The 15278-nt window shown below is 35.7% G+C and overlaps 1 protein-coding gene across 2 annotated transcripts in view; it reads left to right on the plus strand.

The window, feature by feature from the left end:
• Positions 1-11: 11 nt before the first annotated feature.
• pde6g.S (phosphodiesterase 6G S homeolog) overlaps positions 12-15278 on the plus strand; it is a 30502-nt gene continuing 15235 nt past the window's right edge. Inside the window, exon 1 of one of the 2 annotated variants that reach the window (XM_041577767.1) lies at positions 12-162. The gene's annotated coding sequence lies outside the window, so the exon portion shown is untranslated. 2 annotated transcript variants of the gene reach the window in all.

A 15278-nucleotide genomic window follows, 5' to 3' on the forward strand; every position in this document is an offset into this window, starting at 1 on the left:
CCCGGCGCCAGTGTCGGTCATTTTCTGTGTGCGCGCGCGCGATACGGAGATGAGCGTTTAGCGGCATAGCACCACGTGACAGCCCAGGGGAAAAAAATCTGCTTGTGGTGACGCAGGAAAGTGTTACGTATTCGGTACAACAAGTCCAAGATTGTTGGAGAGGTGAGGGCTCCAGGGAGAACGTTGTTTTTTTTAGGCTACTATCACATGCTGGATGTGTGGACAAATAAATAAATCTATTTTGCTTAGTATTTTATGATTATATGCGACTTTAATATGCCGCCACAGTGAACGAGGCTAAACTGGGATGAACCACAAACTGAAAGAAAATGTGACTGAGCACTGGATGCTTGATTGTGATGTTTTAATGGTTTCAACGTTGTTTGTAAATTCAGTTGTATTTGAAAGCAGTTTATGTCTCTGCACTGCTGGTTCAGCAGCAGCAGTCTTCTCTTCCAGCAGTTGTTCACTGCTGTTAGTATGATGTAGATAGAGATATTCTGAGACAATTGATTTTTATTATTTGTGGTTTTTGGGTTATTTAGCTTTTTATTCAGCAGCTCTCCTGTTTGCAATATCAGCTATCGAGTTGCTAGGATCCAAGTTATTCATATCAATGCATGGTTGCTAGGATAAGAGACTGGAATATGAATAGGAGAGGTCTGAATAGAAAGAAGAGTAATAAAAAATAGCAATAGCAATACATTTGTAGCCTTACAGAGCATTTGTTTTGTAGATGGGATCAGCAATGCCTATTTTAGTGCTGGAAAGAAAAAGGCGATTCAAAAAGTATAAAAAATGACTAATTGAAAATTTAAAGGTACACTGCAGTGACATCTCCAAGGGGAAAGCCAAGGGCTGGGGCAGAGAAATAGCCCAGTCAAAAGTCTGATATAGATATACATGTAATCCAGCCAGCGTGACATCACTCCAAGAAATGGTATTACTGTATTTTATTAAGATTTTTCAGTTTACGAATTGGGCTACTTTTAAAATGGCTTTTGGCTACTTTTTTGCTAGTTTCGGTTTGTTTTTTGTCGGTCTCTCCAATCTCTCTTAATTTTGGATAAGGGCAACCTGAGCTATTAAGTAATTACCTGGAATAATCAGTGTAGCGCTGTAAATATTTTCGGATGAAGTTTCAAAAGTATTAGAGAAACGTACTAGAGTGGGGGGGGGGGGTAATGGCAGCTGAGGGAGCGCACCGGGTGTCGGGTTTCTTGTTATAGCCTGTTATAAACATCAAATATTATGTCATGCAGAATACGCCTATTTACCTGATAGTACCAGAACTCGGTATATTGTCCCTTCCGGCTCTCACACAGCTAAATCAGATACACACACTAGAAATGTTGGAGAAAAAAAAAGCCTCGTGTGTCAACAGCAAAAGGAGAGGTAGAACAAATTCGTTTTAGGGGGACCCTATTATTCGATTTACTTAAAGCCATGCTGGGCCCTCTGAATTATATTTAGGCCTTTGTGTATTTTGCACCATTATGAGCAGCCCCTTATTTCCTGAAGTGCAGTTTATATCAGTTGGGACAAACATTTCTAGGGTTGTCCATGTTTTTTGTTTTTAAAACTATTCAACTGCATCTAATATTTTTTAGGCTTGCTAGTGTCTTGCAAACATTTTACCCCCCATGCTTAACCACTGTCGAATTGGAGTGTGTGGGGCCCCCATAGCTTCCACCTCACTGGTGGCCTAGTATTGCACTCACTGATAAGTAGTTTTAATACATGTTTATGAACAATGTATTCAGTGTTTTAACAGAATAGCAACACCAAAAAATTAAAGTGTTTTAAAGTAATCAAAATATCATGTGCTGTTGCCCTGCTCTGGTAAAACTGATCTGTTTGCTTCAGAAACACAACTATAGTCCATATAAACAAGCTGCTGTGTAGCAATGTCGGAAATTGAAAAAAGGCTATATGGCTCAGGTTAAATAGTAGATAACAGATAACATTATGTTATACAGTGCTTATCTGTTGTGTAACTGTAGCCTTTTCGCCTTTGAATGGCTGCCCCATTGCTGCACAGCAGCTTATTTATATAAACAACAGTAGTGTTCCTGAAGCAAACACTGCAGTTTTACCAGTGCAGGGCAGAATAATTTTTTGATGTTACTGTTCCTTTGAAGTTTAGGGGGGTCTTAAAATGATTTTACTGTGATTACCAGAAACTTCTAGTTATGATACTCCATAGTTATTTAAACGCAGTAATCTAAAATCACTGGGCATTGCCAAATGTTAGTCACCTTCCAGTGATTATAATTGTTGACCTGATACCCCAGACCAGTGTTCCTGTTGACAGAAAACTGCACCTTCTGCTTTTGTAGAAGCTGATCCTCCCCAGTCTTCTTTATCGTCTGTCTTCTTTCCTCCTAGTGCAAGTGCAGTAGAGTGAGCCAGCTTTCTTCCCCAGCTTTCACCAAAGTTCAACTTTCCCTCTACTGCCTAACATATTGGCACCCCCAGTTATTTTAAGTTCAGTTCTCACATCCAATCAAACTAATTATTGTGCCCATTAAGCATGGTAAATATGGTAGGACAAATTAGATCCAGTTGACTAACACTTATCAACCCTTTTATTATTTTACCTGCAGTACAATTTTCATGACAAATAGCCAACTGATTATGTACATGACTCCTGTGTCCATTTTTACAGAACTTCGTTTGTGGCACAATTGCCCAGCACCAGTGTCCCTAAATGTGATTTACATGGCTGTAATTTGTTCAGATGCTAAAGATAATCAAGTGGAGAGTCATGATAACCATACCGAGACTGATTTACCTCCTTATTGAATGATGCTACTCCTACTGTTTAGACAATGGAGCTTTCATTATTTGTATTGAGTAACTGTTTATATTTAAGGTGTTGGTTACCTTTTAGTTAACATTTACTATGATGTAGAGAGAGCTATTCAGAGACAATTTGCAACTTGTTTTGATTTTTTTTTCTTTTTTTACAATTCTTTATAATTTTCCAAAAAAACATATAGCCATCTTAGATCTTGCTGTTTATTTTCTTATACAGCTTCATATAGAGAATATAACATGTCCATATAAAGAAAAGGAGAAAAAGAAAAAATAAACTTTTTTTTTTTTATACAAGATATCAGATAGGACCATGGAATGACATTATTCTTATACTCCCATCTCTACTTTATTTATTTACTCTGTCTGGAAGTAACTAATTCTCGATATTCACTAGAATCTATGAAGAGGAGCCAGGATTGCCATTTTTAAACTGAATTTGTTGAATTTGTTCCAGTTTATTGCTTTTAAACTTCTCGAACGTATACAATTCTTGTATTTTGAGTAACCATTCTTTAGTCGTTGGGACATTTGGAGATTTCCAATATTTTGGTATTAATAACTTAGCTGCATTGATCATAATGGAAACCATAGATTTTTTTATATTGAGATGTAGTCATTTTGTTTTCATATAGAAGAAAAAAAACTGCTGAGTCTACAATCTACATATCTGTAAATTTGGTTAACAAATGTTGAATCTCCAGCCAATATGGTCTTATCCTAGGACATTGCCAAAAAATATGGGTTAGGTTACCATTTAATTGATTGCATCTCATCCCAACAATTACCTGTCACATTCTCAAACATCTTTACCAAAGCAGTAGGGACTCTATACCAGTGTGAAAGTATCTTAAAATTGTTTTCCTGGAGTTTACAACATGAAGTAACTCTAGAAGAGCGTTAGTTTATACGATTCCACTCAGATTCTGTTATAGTTACTCCCAATTCCTGTTCCCATTTCTGGTGATGTCTGTCTATATGGTGATTCTTTTCTTTCACCAGCCTTCTGTACATTTGTGAAATTTCTCGCATCGTTCTATCTTGTTGCATAAACAATCATTCATATGGTGTATCGGAGGGGCCTTTTATATCTATTATTCTAGTCGTGCACAAAAAATGTTGTATTTCCATCAGACCTAACCTAGCCAATCCAGTCATTGAATCCATGGGTAAAATATCCTTTGATATCTTAAATTTTCTGTCCATCATAAATTGATATGCAAAAAGGATCCCCCTTTCAACCGTTTTTTTTTTAATTTTCAGGGCAAAACCCAGTTCAAAGTCCAGATTATAAAGAATGGCCGTAAGCCTTGACTTTAGGCTTAAGAGATGTTTTTTGTATTTTACCACATCCCATATTTTGATAATCCCCGCGAGAACTGGACCAAGCTTCAATTCCTGTTGCCAATTATGTTTTAGTAACCATAGGAGTAAATCTAGGGGACTGCAATAATACCCAATGGGGCATTTCCTTTACTAGTGAAATTGATTCAAAAAATATGTCCTTTAAGTTCATTATTGAAGGAAATGAGGTTATTACAGATTTATAACGTAAACCCATCATCCATAATACCTTATTACATGTGGCTAGTTGTCATCCCACCAATGTTGCGTGGTGTCCCAGTGGGCCAATTTCTGCATTTACGTAGGATCTGTACTACTTGGGAGTCTTTTAACAATCAAGCTATGTTCTTATGGGACAGATTTATACAACGTGGGTATGATTTTTTCAAAAATGCCTATGACACAGCAGTGGGCACTAGTCGTAAGTATCTTCTGGCCCCTAAAAAGAAATATTTACGCAATCGATTTTGTAGAAATCAGGAGTATAAAAGCACTAATGATTGTCGTCCGGATTATAACTACCTTTTGACGGGACAGTGTATATCTATGTAAAGTGGTGCAAAAATATTGGAAGATTTTGGGTCAGGATCCCAAGTTGAAAAACTGCCATCGCAACCCAATTTTGCCTTTAAGAGGGGACCCAATTTGTGATTGATTTTATCCCTGAGTTTTTTCATGGAGTGTGATACATCCAGACCAACTCATTGGCTGGATATCAAGGGTTGCTACAGATGTGGTGGCAATGTTGTGGCCCATGCGCTACATGTGGTGGCTACGTTGTGGCGCTACATGAGACCATCTAAAGACTTCAAAGGCAATAACAATTCCAGGCGTTATAAGATACATTTTTACCCCAATTGCGGCACGAGTAATATTGTTTACCTAATTACTTGTAACTGCGGGTTACAGTACGTTGGAAAAACTATCAGATCTTTTAGAAAACGATTGTCGGAACATTTGAACTGTGTATCACTTAATGACTTGAATTCCGCCATTGCGAAACACCTAATGGAATGTCATGCAATCAAATTATGTGTACATGCCCAAATTATAGACAGGGTAGTAATGGATACACGGAAGTGAAACAATGAATTGCCTCTACTTAGGAAGGAAGCCTTCTGGATATACAAACTTAATACGGTCACACCCAATGGTCTCAACAGAGACTGGGAACTGAACTTCTTTATAGACCGTTAGTTTGCTCATTTATGGTTATGATTGTAGATCAACTATTTGTCATGTTCTGATTGGGTATGATGTTTTTTGTCACCTTAATGATCATATTCCGCTTTCTAGACAAGTTGTGAGATTATATCATTTAATACTTTGTCTCTGGTATATTACCTTAGGACTTGTATTGTGTCATGCTGTCTCAATATAAGGATATTTAATTCAATATATTTGAATTTTGGACGGTTTATAACTGCATTACATTATTTATATCTATATATTTTTTTGTGTATTTATAGTTTTGATTTGGTCTAGTATTAATTAATTTAGCTTTAAACATTGTGTCTATTATATTACATTTGACCTTTATGCTTTCCTTATCTTTCCGGAGTGCTTGTGCTTTTTCAACCATAAGTAACGTAGTTTTTGATTTGAATGCAACTGATTAACTATGTATCTATTTATATTTATACTATATGTCATTCTCCCATATCTTTGGGTTTAGATCTACGCATCGTGATTTTTAAAAAGGTGTTTATTATGTTCTTAATGGTGTTTGGTATTTATTTGGAAGACCAACAGGTGGCGCCCATGCTTCTGATGAAGTGACCTAGTCGTCAGGAAACGCGTCGAGCAAACACATTCCCCTGACCGCTGTTCAAATTTTAATAATTTATCAATAGTCATGCAAGTTTTAATAAATCTTGGTTTCCATGTCGGCATTCTCCAGTGGAGTCCGTGTTGGGACACAAATCATTTGCTAGATTGTATGCTTGCCGCTGCCAGAGTGGAGTCCCTGGATCACCGGTTGGCGGATTTATTGTCTCTCTCTCCTTGACTGTAACGTGACCCTCTCTTTCGCGAGTGGATCTAGGGGAACAGTGCTGTTCTATCTTCATCCATAGTTTCAAATCTGCCGAAAAGAAGATATCAAACATCCTCTGTAGAACTGCTGCTACATGATAATTCTATAGATCTGGCAATCCAAGCCCCCTTTTTCCTTAGGTTGTATCAAATATATATAATATAATATAATCATCGGTAAGGTCTTAAATAAGTTCAAAAATTGTGGAAGAATGTCCATCTTAATTATATGGATTCTGCCAAACCAGGAAAATCCTGGTTCATCCCATTTTTTCAAGTCTTTTTGTACTTCCTTCACAAGTGGATTTATATTGTTCTTTATACAGTCACTCATATTGGAGTATACTTTAATCCCCAGATGTGTAAAGCATTGGTTTTCTACAACAAATGGGAAAGAATTTCTAATTTGTAGCATTTGGGCCTCCTTTAGTGAGATATTCAATATACTATATTTCTGGTAGTTGATTTTCAAGTTACTAATTTTATTAAAGGTACCAAGTTCTTCCACAAAATAAGATCTTGATAAAATAGGATCTGTTAAGAAAATAAGCATATAATCTGCATATGCAGCCACTTTATGTTGACAGTTCTCCACCTTTACTCCTGAAATATTGATGTTGTTTCTCACTTTTTGAAGAAATGGTTCTAAAGTAATGACAAACAGGAGCGGGGAAAGTGGACATCCTTGTCTTGTACCATTTTTTATATTGAAGGTATCTGATAGTGTGCCATTTATCTGTAGACATGCTTGTGGATTAATGCACAGATTCTTAACATATAGAATAGAATTAGGTCCCATGCGAATCCAATATAGGCTATAAAAGATAAGGTTCCAGTCCACTCTGTAAAATGCCTTCTCAGCGTCAATTGTTAGTAAGGCCAATGGCACTTTTTTTTTTTTTTTTACAAAAATGTAGAAGACTGTATAAGCGTATTGTCCCGAGCCTCTCTTTTTGGTGTGAGGCCCACTTGATCGGTTTGTATCACCTGTGTTATAATTGGCTTTAATCGATTTGCCAGCACCTTTGCAAAGAGTTTTATATCCACATTTAATAATGATATGGGTCTGTATCCCTTTACGTACATAGAATCTTTTCCCTTTTTATGTATCCGAGCTATATGAGCCATAGTCGCTTGGTGCGTCGCTTAATCTATTTAATGCTTTAGTATAGTATGGAAGCAAAGTGAAGACAAATTTTTTATAATATGAACAGGTAAATCCATCTGGTCCTGGAGCTTTATAAGTTGCAGTAGTTCTCAATGCTTTTCCCAGTTCTTGCATAGTAATAGGGTTTTCCAGTATATCTAAATGCTCTTGATAGTTATGGTTTTACTGAATTGGAAAAATATTGTTTCATCATCTCGGTCTGTTATAGGTCTGTTGAAACATGTTTACTTAGATTATATAATTTCTGATAATAGTCCCGAAATGCCACTGCTATTTCTTTTGTGTTTGTAACTATATCCCCTTTATCATTCTTTACTTCAGCGAAACGAAATTTCTTCTTTGTCTGTGTTTCAAGGAAGTTGCCAACATACAACCACATTTATTACCATGTTCATAATATGTTTGATACCAAATGGCTTGCTTTGTATATGTGTTTAGCAAGTCCTTAATTTGGCTTCTGATTAAAGAGATTTGCCACATATTTGTATCTGTTGGATTTCTCTTATGAGTTTGTTCTAATGTTATTAATACTGCATATAGCATATCATATCTTTGCTTTCTTTCCTTCTTTTTTTGCGCTGCCAGTTTTATAATCTCTCCTCTCGCATCTAACACATTTATTGGCTTCCCACACTATTAACTCATTAGGACCTTTTGCTTCATTGTCCTTAATAAAAATCTATAGCACTTTGTATGTTGTTTACCGTCTCCTCCAGTAATGATTCATTTTTTTTCCACTGCCATGTTCTACCCTGGGTGTTTGCTAAAAACTACTGTACAAAAATTGGGGGGGCGTGATCTGACCATGTAATAGGGCCTATGTATGCTCTCGGAACCACCGGTAATTGATCTTGTGGAATAAAAAATTAATCAATTCTTGAAAACAAATGATGGACTGTTGAGTAATATGAATAGTCTCTTAGATTAGGATTTAAAGAGCGCCAAACGTCCATCATCCTTGTAGTTTTGATTTTTTTATTATTTGTGGTTCTTGAGCAATTTAGATTTTTATTCAGAAACTCTCCAATTTACAATTTTAGGAATCTGGTTGCTACGGTTTGTAGCATTACAGTGCATTTGTTTTTAGATGGGATCAGTGACCTCATTTGGTTTTCAATAATTTTTATTGGAGTTTTTTCTTTTTAAACATATATCTAAGCAGGCATTAAATGGCAAATAAGTATGGGAAATTTATAATAATAATGATATGACAAAATAAAAAAGAGGATAAACGATACAAAATTGCAAAAATTTACCTTTTACAGGAATCAAAATAAAACATTTCAAAACTTCTATTCCCATCAAATTTCAATTTAGGAATAATCAGCTGTTGTTTCTCTTTAATTTTCTTTAAATTTACTCTTAAAAGTCAGAGTATTCCACTTTAATAGTGACTATGAAGGATAAGAAGTTAAGAAGTTTAAGATTTAGTAAACTCTTTTATAAAACAAAGGAACTCTAGTTTTGATCTTGAAACCGTTTTTTCCTTATCTTGTAATCTATTCATGCAAAATAAACATTATAAATTATAAATTATTCCAGGATTGGCAAGGTGTTTTGTTGTACAATCACTTTTCTATTGTTACCACATTAATTAGTTCCAATATATGCATATAAACTCCAATATCCATAATAATAGGATGTGTGTATTATTAAACATTAAACTAAATTGCTAATATAACCAACTAATTAATCTAATCTATTTTACACTGTTGTCCCATAAAATCTTCCAGAGCACTGAGATATAAACTTACACATGTTGTTCAGAATGTCCAGGACTGATCTTGGAGAGGTCAAATAATCCTATTTTTATTTTTGTGAGAGGGTTTGATCATCTCAAAACTCCATGAGTTTCGATTTTTTATACACAGTAGGCCAAAGACTAGCCCTCCCCAGGAAAGACTTCAAACTGCCGCATCTGATTGACCAGGATTTCTCTGCTAAAAGATTTGACTCCACTATTCTAAGAATTTCTCCAATTGTTGGAATAATTGAGGATTTCCAATTTGCAGCTAATTGATTCCTGGTTACTATAAAAATATGATTGAAAATCAGTCTCTCCTGAGGTGGCAAATCCCTGGTTCCCAAATGTAATAGTGCCATACTGGATGGGATGGATTGAAGTGACATAGGGAGCTGTTTGAGGAAGGCCTCAATATCATCTCTAAGCTCTTTAAGTTTAGGGCAATCCCAAAGAATATGACCAATGGTACCCGTCTGGTTACACCCTCTCCAACACAGGGGTGATGACTTCATATCGAATTTAGAAATTTTCAGTGACCTCATTTGAAAGCTGGAAAGAGTCAGAAGAAGGCAAATTGTTCCATTGTTCTTCAGTATGTTTTATAGTTTTTGAATAAAAACTATAAAACATAATGAACAGTCAAAAAGTTGCTTAGATTTGCTATTTCTACAACATACTAAAAATGTACTTAAAGGTAAACCACCCCTTTAAGTCATGTGATTTTAGTTTCTCTGTTATATAGTTAGTATTGATACACCATAATGTTGTGGTCCTATTTAGATAGGCCTCGGATGTATGTCATTGCCATAGATTATTTATAAATTGGAAATGTTAATCCATTTGCTATGGAATTCCAATGTTAATAAGAGAAGTAGTAAACCAATTACAAAGTACTTACAGCACATTGTCAAGGGCTTCTAATATCCATTTGCACAATTGGGAATTTTTTTACACTTGTATATATGAGCAATAACTTCAAATCATGAAAGCATATATGTGTGTATTACATCTAATATAAATATAGTTCTATCTTACAGATGACACCTGCTATGCTGAGGAAGCTCCCATACATTGTCTTATCACCATCTCTTTTGTCTTTACTGGGGAGAGGTACAAATGTAAGGCGATTTTTAAACACATCAACAGGTGAAGAGACTACAAACAACTCAAATCACGCAGCACAGCAGAGAGTAGATAATTTCTTAGAAGACTCACAACATCCTGAAAATTCCCCATTACCACCACCTCCAACACACTGTTGTATGAGTGGTTGTCACAACTGTGTTTGGATTGCATATGCAGAGGAACTTTTGGAGCTGTACAAAAATGGATGTGAAAAGGCACTTCAGGTTATGGAAAAGAATATAGACGATGAGAACCTTAAAATGTTCATAAGGATGGAAATACGTTTCAGAATGGTCAAGGAAAAGTTTTAATGAAGCTGTCAGTGTTACAGGAGTAAATTGGTGTCTAATATCAGTGTGAGCTTGGAAGCTTGAAATTTAATTTGTAGCGTACAATACTTCTATAAGTCGCCTCTAATATATGCAAAGCCCAGTGAATGTTGAGATGATATATCTATCTAGTGAATTAGCATTGAAGAGATTTGCATCAACTGATTTAACTTTGTCTTGTTCACTATTTTAATAGGACCTACCTTTTTTTTTTTTTATTAAAAATAGTATATTGTGCATATATTTGTGTTGAAATGTAAACCCTGTTTTGAGGAAAAGGGATTTCAGGGAAAAGGAATTAAAAAGTGTTGCATGCAATAAATATGTAAGTAAATATAAGTACAGATGGGATGTACTATCTATGCCCCCACCAATGGAATATCAGATTACTGATTGAGAATGAGAACTGTAATCCTATTAACCCTGAACCTAATAAATCCAGAGGCTCAGAGATGCAAAGGATCAGCTATCCCAAGAAAGGCCATATGAAGTAGGGTACTTCTGCTCAGCTCGCATAACTGTGAGAGGACATGTGAAATCTCTTTTCATAGGGTAAGTTATACAAATTAAAGCAGGACTGAGATTTTAATAAGATAAACACATGTCATTTAAAAATGCATTACCTCATCATGATTAAAAGAGTAATACTTGTTCAAATGCAGCTGGTAGTTTTTGTGCTTTTCAAGATCGTCAGATTTTTAAGAAGGAGGAGGGTTTAAAGCTCTACTTTTATCTAAACTGCTTTCTTGCTTCTCTTGTATGTATTCGTATTTGTGAGATGTAACATTTAGGTATTCACATTCTTATGGAAATAAAAAGTTATTGGGCCTACAAGAATGTTTAGTAGTACAATATCTGTATGCTAATAACCATATTCATGCAAAGTGTGACACTAGGGGGTTGCGATCTAGCTTCTTGCTAACGTTACATGTTTTAATGTTGCAAAGCATGTGTACATTAAGGGATTTTATGTGCATTGAAACTAATAATTCAGTGCTATAAGGATACAACCAATGGAAGGAAGCACAAACATTTTTGTGTATAACAGTTGTAAACTGTACAATTACATTTGGTCATGACTGTCCATAAGGTAATTTAGAACATAGATGGCCCATTCAGTTATATCTATGAAGTTTTCTACATCTATGTTGACTAGACTTGCGCTGCAGCGCAGTAGCTTTTATTTCCATGCACCTAAATGCATTGGGAACACTGTGCACTCTATTCCAAATTAAAACATGAATAAAAATGTATCAAATGTGTGTTTTTTCTTTACAGAAAGTTAAGAAAATGTAATATTAGGCTGGTGGAAAACAATAGCAGTGTTTGCATTCTTCTTTACAAATTCAAACTTTCACTTTATAATCTGAAAAATGTGTCAAGATTTTGCTTTCCTTTGAATTACTGAACTAATATTTACTTGTATAACCACTGTGTCTTAGAACTACTGCACATCTGTGTTGCATGGAGTAGACCAACTTCTGGCATCTGTTAAATTCTACAGTTCTTCTGCATTACTTGGTTTTGCCTCAAATCACCCCACATGTTTTCTATTGGAATGGGCTTGCCACTCCATAACGTCAATCTTGTTGGTCTGGAACCAGAATGTTGCTCTTTTAATGGTGTGCTTGAGGTTGTTGTCTTGTTGAAACTCCCATTTCAGGGGCATTTCCTCTTGCATAAGGCAACATGATCTCTTCAAGTATTTTCATTTATTGAAACTGATCCATGATCCCTGGTATGTGATAAATAGGCCCAACACCATAGTATCAGAAACGTCCCCATATCATGATGCTTGCTCCATCATGCTTCACAGTGTACTGTAGCTTAAATTCTGTGTTTTGGGGTTTGTGTGTTTGGGGCCCCTATACCCAACAATCTTTATTTTATCAGTCCACAAAATGTTGCACCATTTCTCTTTCTGCCAGTCATTGTGTTCTTTGGCAAATTGTAATGTCTTCAGCCCGTATTTTCTTAAACAGTGGGTTTTTTTGCCAATAGATTGGCTTCACATAGATGCCTCCTAATTATAACAGTACTCACAGGTATCTTTAAACCTTGTTTGTTTTTCCTGGAGCTGATCATTGGCCGAGTCTTTGCCATTTTGGCTATTCTTCTTTTCATTTGAAAAGTAGTTTTCTGTATACTTTCAGGTTTTGCCATTTTAAAGCACTTAAGATCATTTTAGCTGAGCAGCCTATCTTTTTCTGCACTTCTTTATGTCTTCCTCTCTCTGATCAACTTTTTTAATCAAAGCATACTGCTCTTTTGAACAATGTCTGCAACAACCCATTTTACTCAGATTTTCAGAGAGAAATGCACTATAACCAGCATGCACAACATTTGCTGCCTCCCTTCCTTAAATAAGGGCTATAATGCCTCAACATTGCCAACCAATTATACTTATACTTTTTAAATTCACATTTTGCAAGTAAAACCACCGCCCAAACTCTTGGCAAATACATGGTTGGTTTGCACTGAACATATTCTAAATCTATGTGTAGACTTCTCAGAAATTAAACTCAGTATAAGATTTAAATTTAAAGATCAGCCAAAGGTCTGCTGTGTATTAGACACAAGGTTTGTTGTATGCTCTGCCCCTCTGTTGCAAATAAATATCCAGAAGGGGCCAGGTTGAGGGATTTGTGTTCTATATAAGCAGCTTGAAGTAAAATTATTCTGCTGCATCAGCAAACACCATTTAATCCTATCATATCCTAGACAGTCGCTTGTACTGCTGTCAACTGTGCAGCCATGTAAAGATTACCCACATCCATGGCAAATCATGTGAACTAAAACAACCGTTTAATAACCTGGCATATTAGGGAGGGAATGGGTGTTTACAAAAATATTAATTACATGCTCCAAATTGATAGGTTAGAAGTCAAAATTGATAGTTTGGTGCTTTATGAGATTAGAGGGTACCTTAAATGATAAAGATGGTTTTGTGGCCTCCAAAATGTTAGAAAAAAAAAAAGTGGAAATCTACCACTGTTATTTTTTTCCTGTGATTGTAGAATGTGTGACCATAGTGCCAGTGGTGCTGATTTTACATTTCTGGTTGGCTGCTTAACTTGTGTTGTGTGTTTGTTTAGGTGGCATAGATCAAAAGGTAACCAGTAGTGTGGAAAGGGTTAATCCAGCCTATAACTTTTTTTTTTTTTAGAAAATAACATATCACTGAAACTTAGCTTTTTTTTTTTTCAGCTTTGTCAATTCACATATTGTAATTATGACACAGTAGAGTCAAATGTTCTAAAGGATCGAAGGTCTAACTCAGTCCTAAAAGTAGATGTCTGAAGAATTCAGATGGGAGATAGCTAGGTTGGCTGCTGCCTAGGTTAGCCCTGTCCGCCCATCAACAATTTGAATTTTTGTTAATGTATGCCTATTCTTACCATTAAAAATTTATAGTGTCCCTTTAAGTTACCCTCTGAAAGGTTTTAACACTGCAAAGGAATTATTCAGTATAAAAATAAAAACTGTTGGTAAATAAGGCTGTGCAAAATAAAAAATGTTTCTAATATAGTCAAAAATGTATAAAGTGTGTATACATATTTATTATATGTAATAAATATATTCTATGTATTATTATATATAAAAATATAATGTATAAAGGCTGTATTGACTGGATGTGTAACATAATAGCCAGAACACTTCTTTCTTGGTTTCCACTGATTGGTTACCAGGCAGTAACCAATCCATGACTTGAGGGGGGCCACATGGGTCATAACTGGTTGCTTTTGAATCTGAGTTGCATGCTAAGGATCAATTGCAAACTCAATGAACAGTTATGTCCCATGTGGCCACTTTCAAGTCGCTTACTAACTCGGAGTAAGAGAGCTGAAAAGCAGGAAGTAGTGTTCTGTTCTATTATGTTAGACATCCAGTCACTCCAGCTTTTATACATTATATTGTTGGCTAACTAATTATTATTAGGCTGTGCAAAAAAAAAATGTTTCTAATATAGTTAGTTAGCCAAAAATATAACATATAAAGGCTGGAGTGACTGCTTTCAATAGCTAGTTTTTACAAATAAATAAAGCACTGACATTTTTTTAATTAATGTACAGTATATTGGGAAGATGCTTATAATTATGTTTTATTTTATGAGGCAAATTTTTATTTTGGGGTTGACTTGCCCTGTAAGGATTTGGATTTGGTCTGGAACTTGGGGGCAGATTCCCTAAGCTAGCATCAGTTTGCTAACGTTACCGCTCGCAGGGACTTTGCCGTTTTCCTAACGGATGCATCACTTCGCTAGCGATGGAGATAGACGCTAGTGTTGCTTCGCACTCTAATGCCAGGCGAATTTTCGATGTGGCGAATGAACTCCACAAATTCACTAAGATGCTGATTTTACTGAACGTTGCCTCATTCGCCAGACTTGCCTTCGCCAGCTCAGACCAGGTGAAGTGCATTGGAGTGCATAGGACTTCCTCAATTTTTAGTGGAAAAATTTACCAAGTCCCAAAAAACGCTGGCGTCTTTTCCTTTTTTCAGAGTGATAGCCTGCAAAGGTCCGTTAAAAACTTTTTTGGGTAACCGGGTTCCCCCCTCCATTTTCTAACATATGGAACATAAACTATACAGTGCTCATGTGTACGGCATTATAACAACTCTATTTTATTTATTAAGGTTCCCTGGACTTGTGTAATGTAATGTATTTGCTGCAAAATATACGTCCATGTAACTTTATCATTTCCCGCCGTATGCA

Source organism: Xenopus laevis, chromosome 9_10S (genome assembly GCF_017654675.1).
Source record: "Xenopus laevis strain J_2021 chromosome 9_10S, Xenopus_laevis_v10.1, whole genome shotgun sequence".
In the NCBI taxonomy this organism is placed as follows: domain Eukaryota; kingdom Metazoa; phylum Chordata; class Amphibia; order Anura; family Pipidae; genus Xenopus; species Xenopus laevis.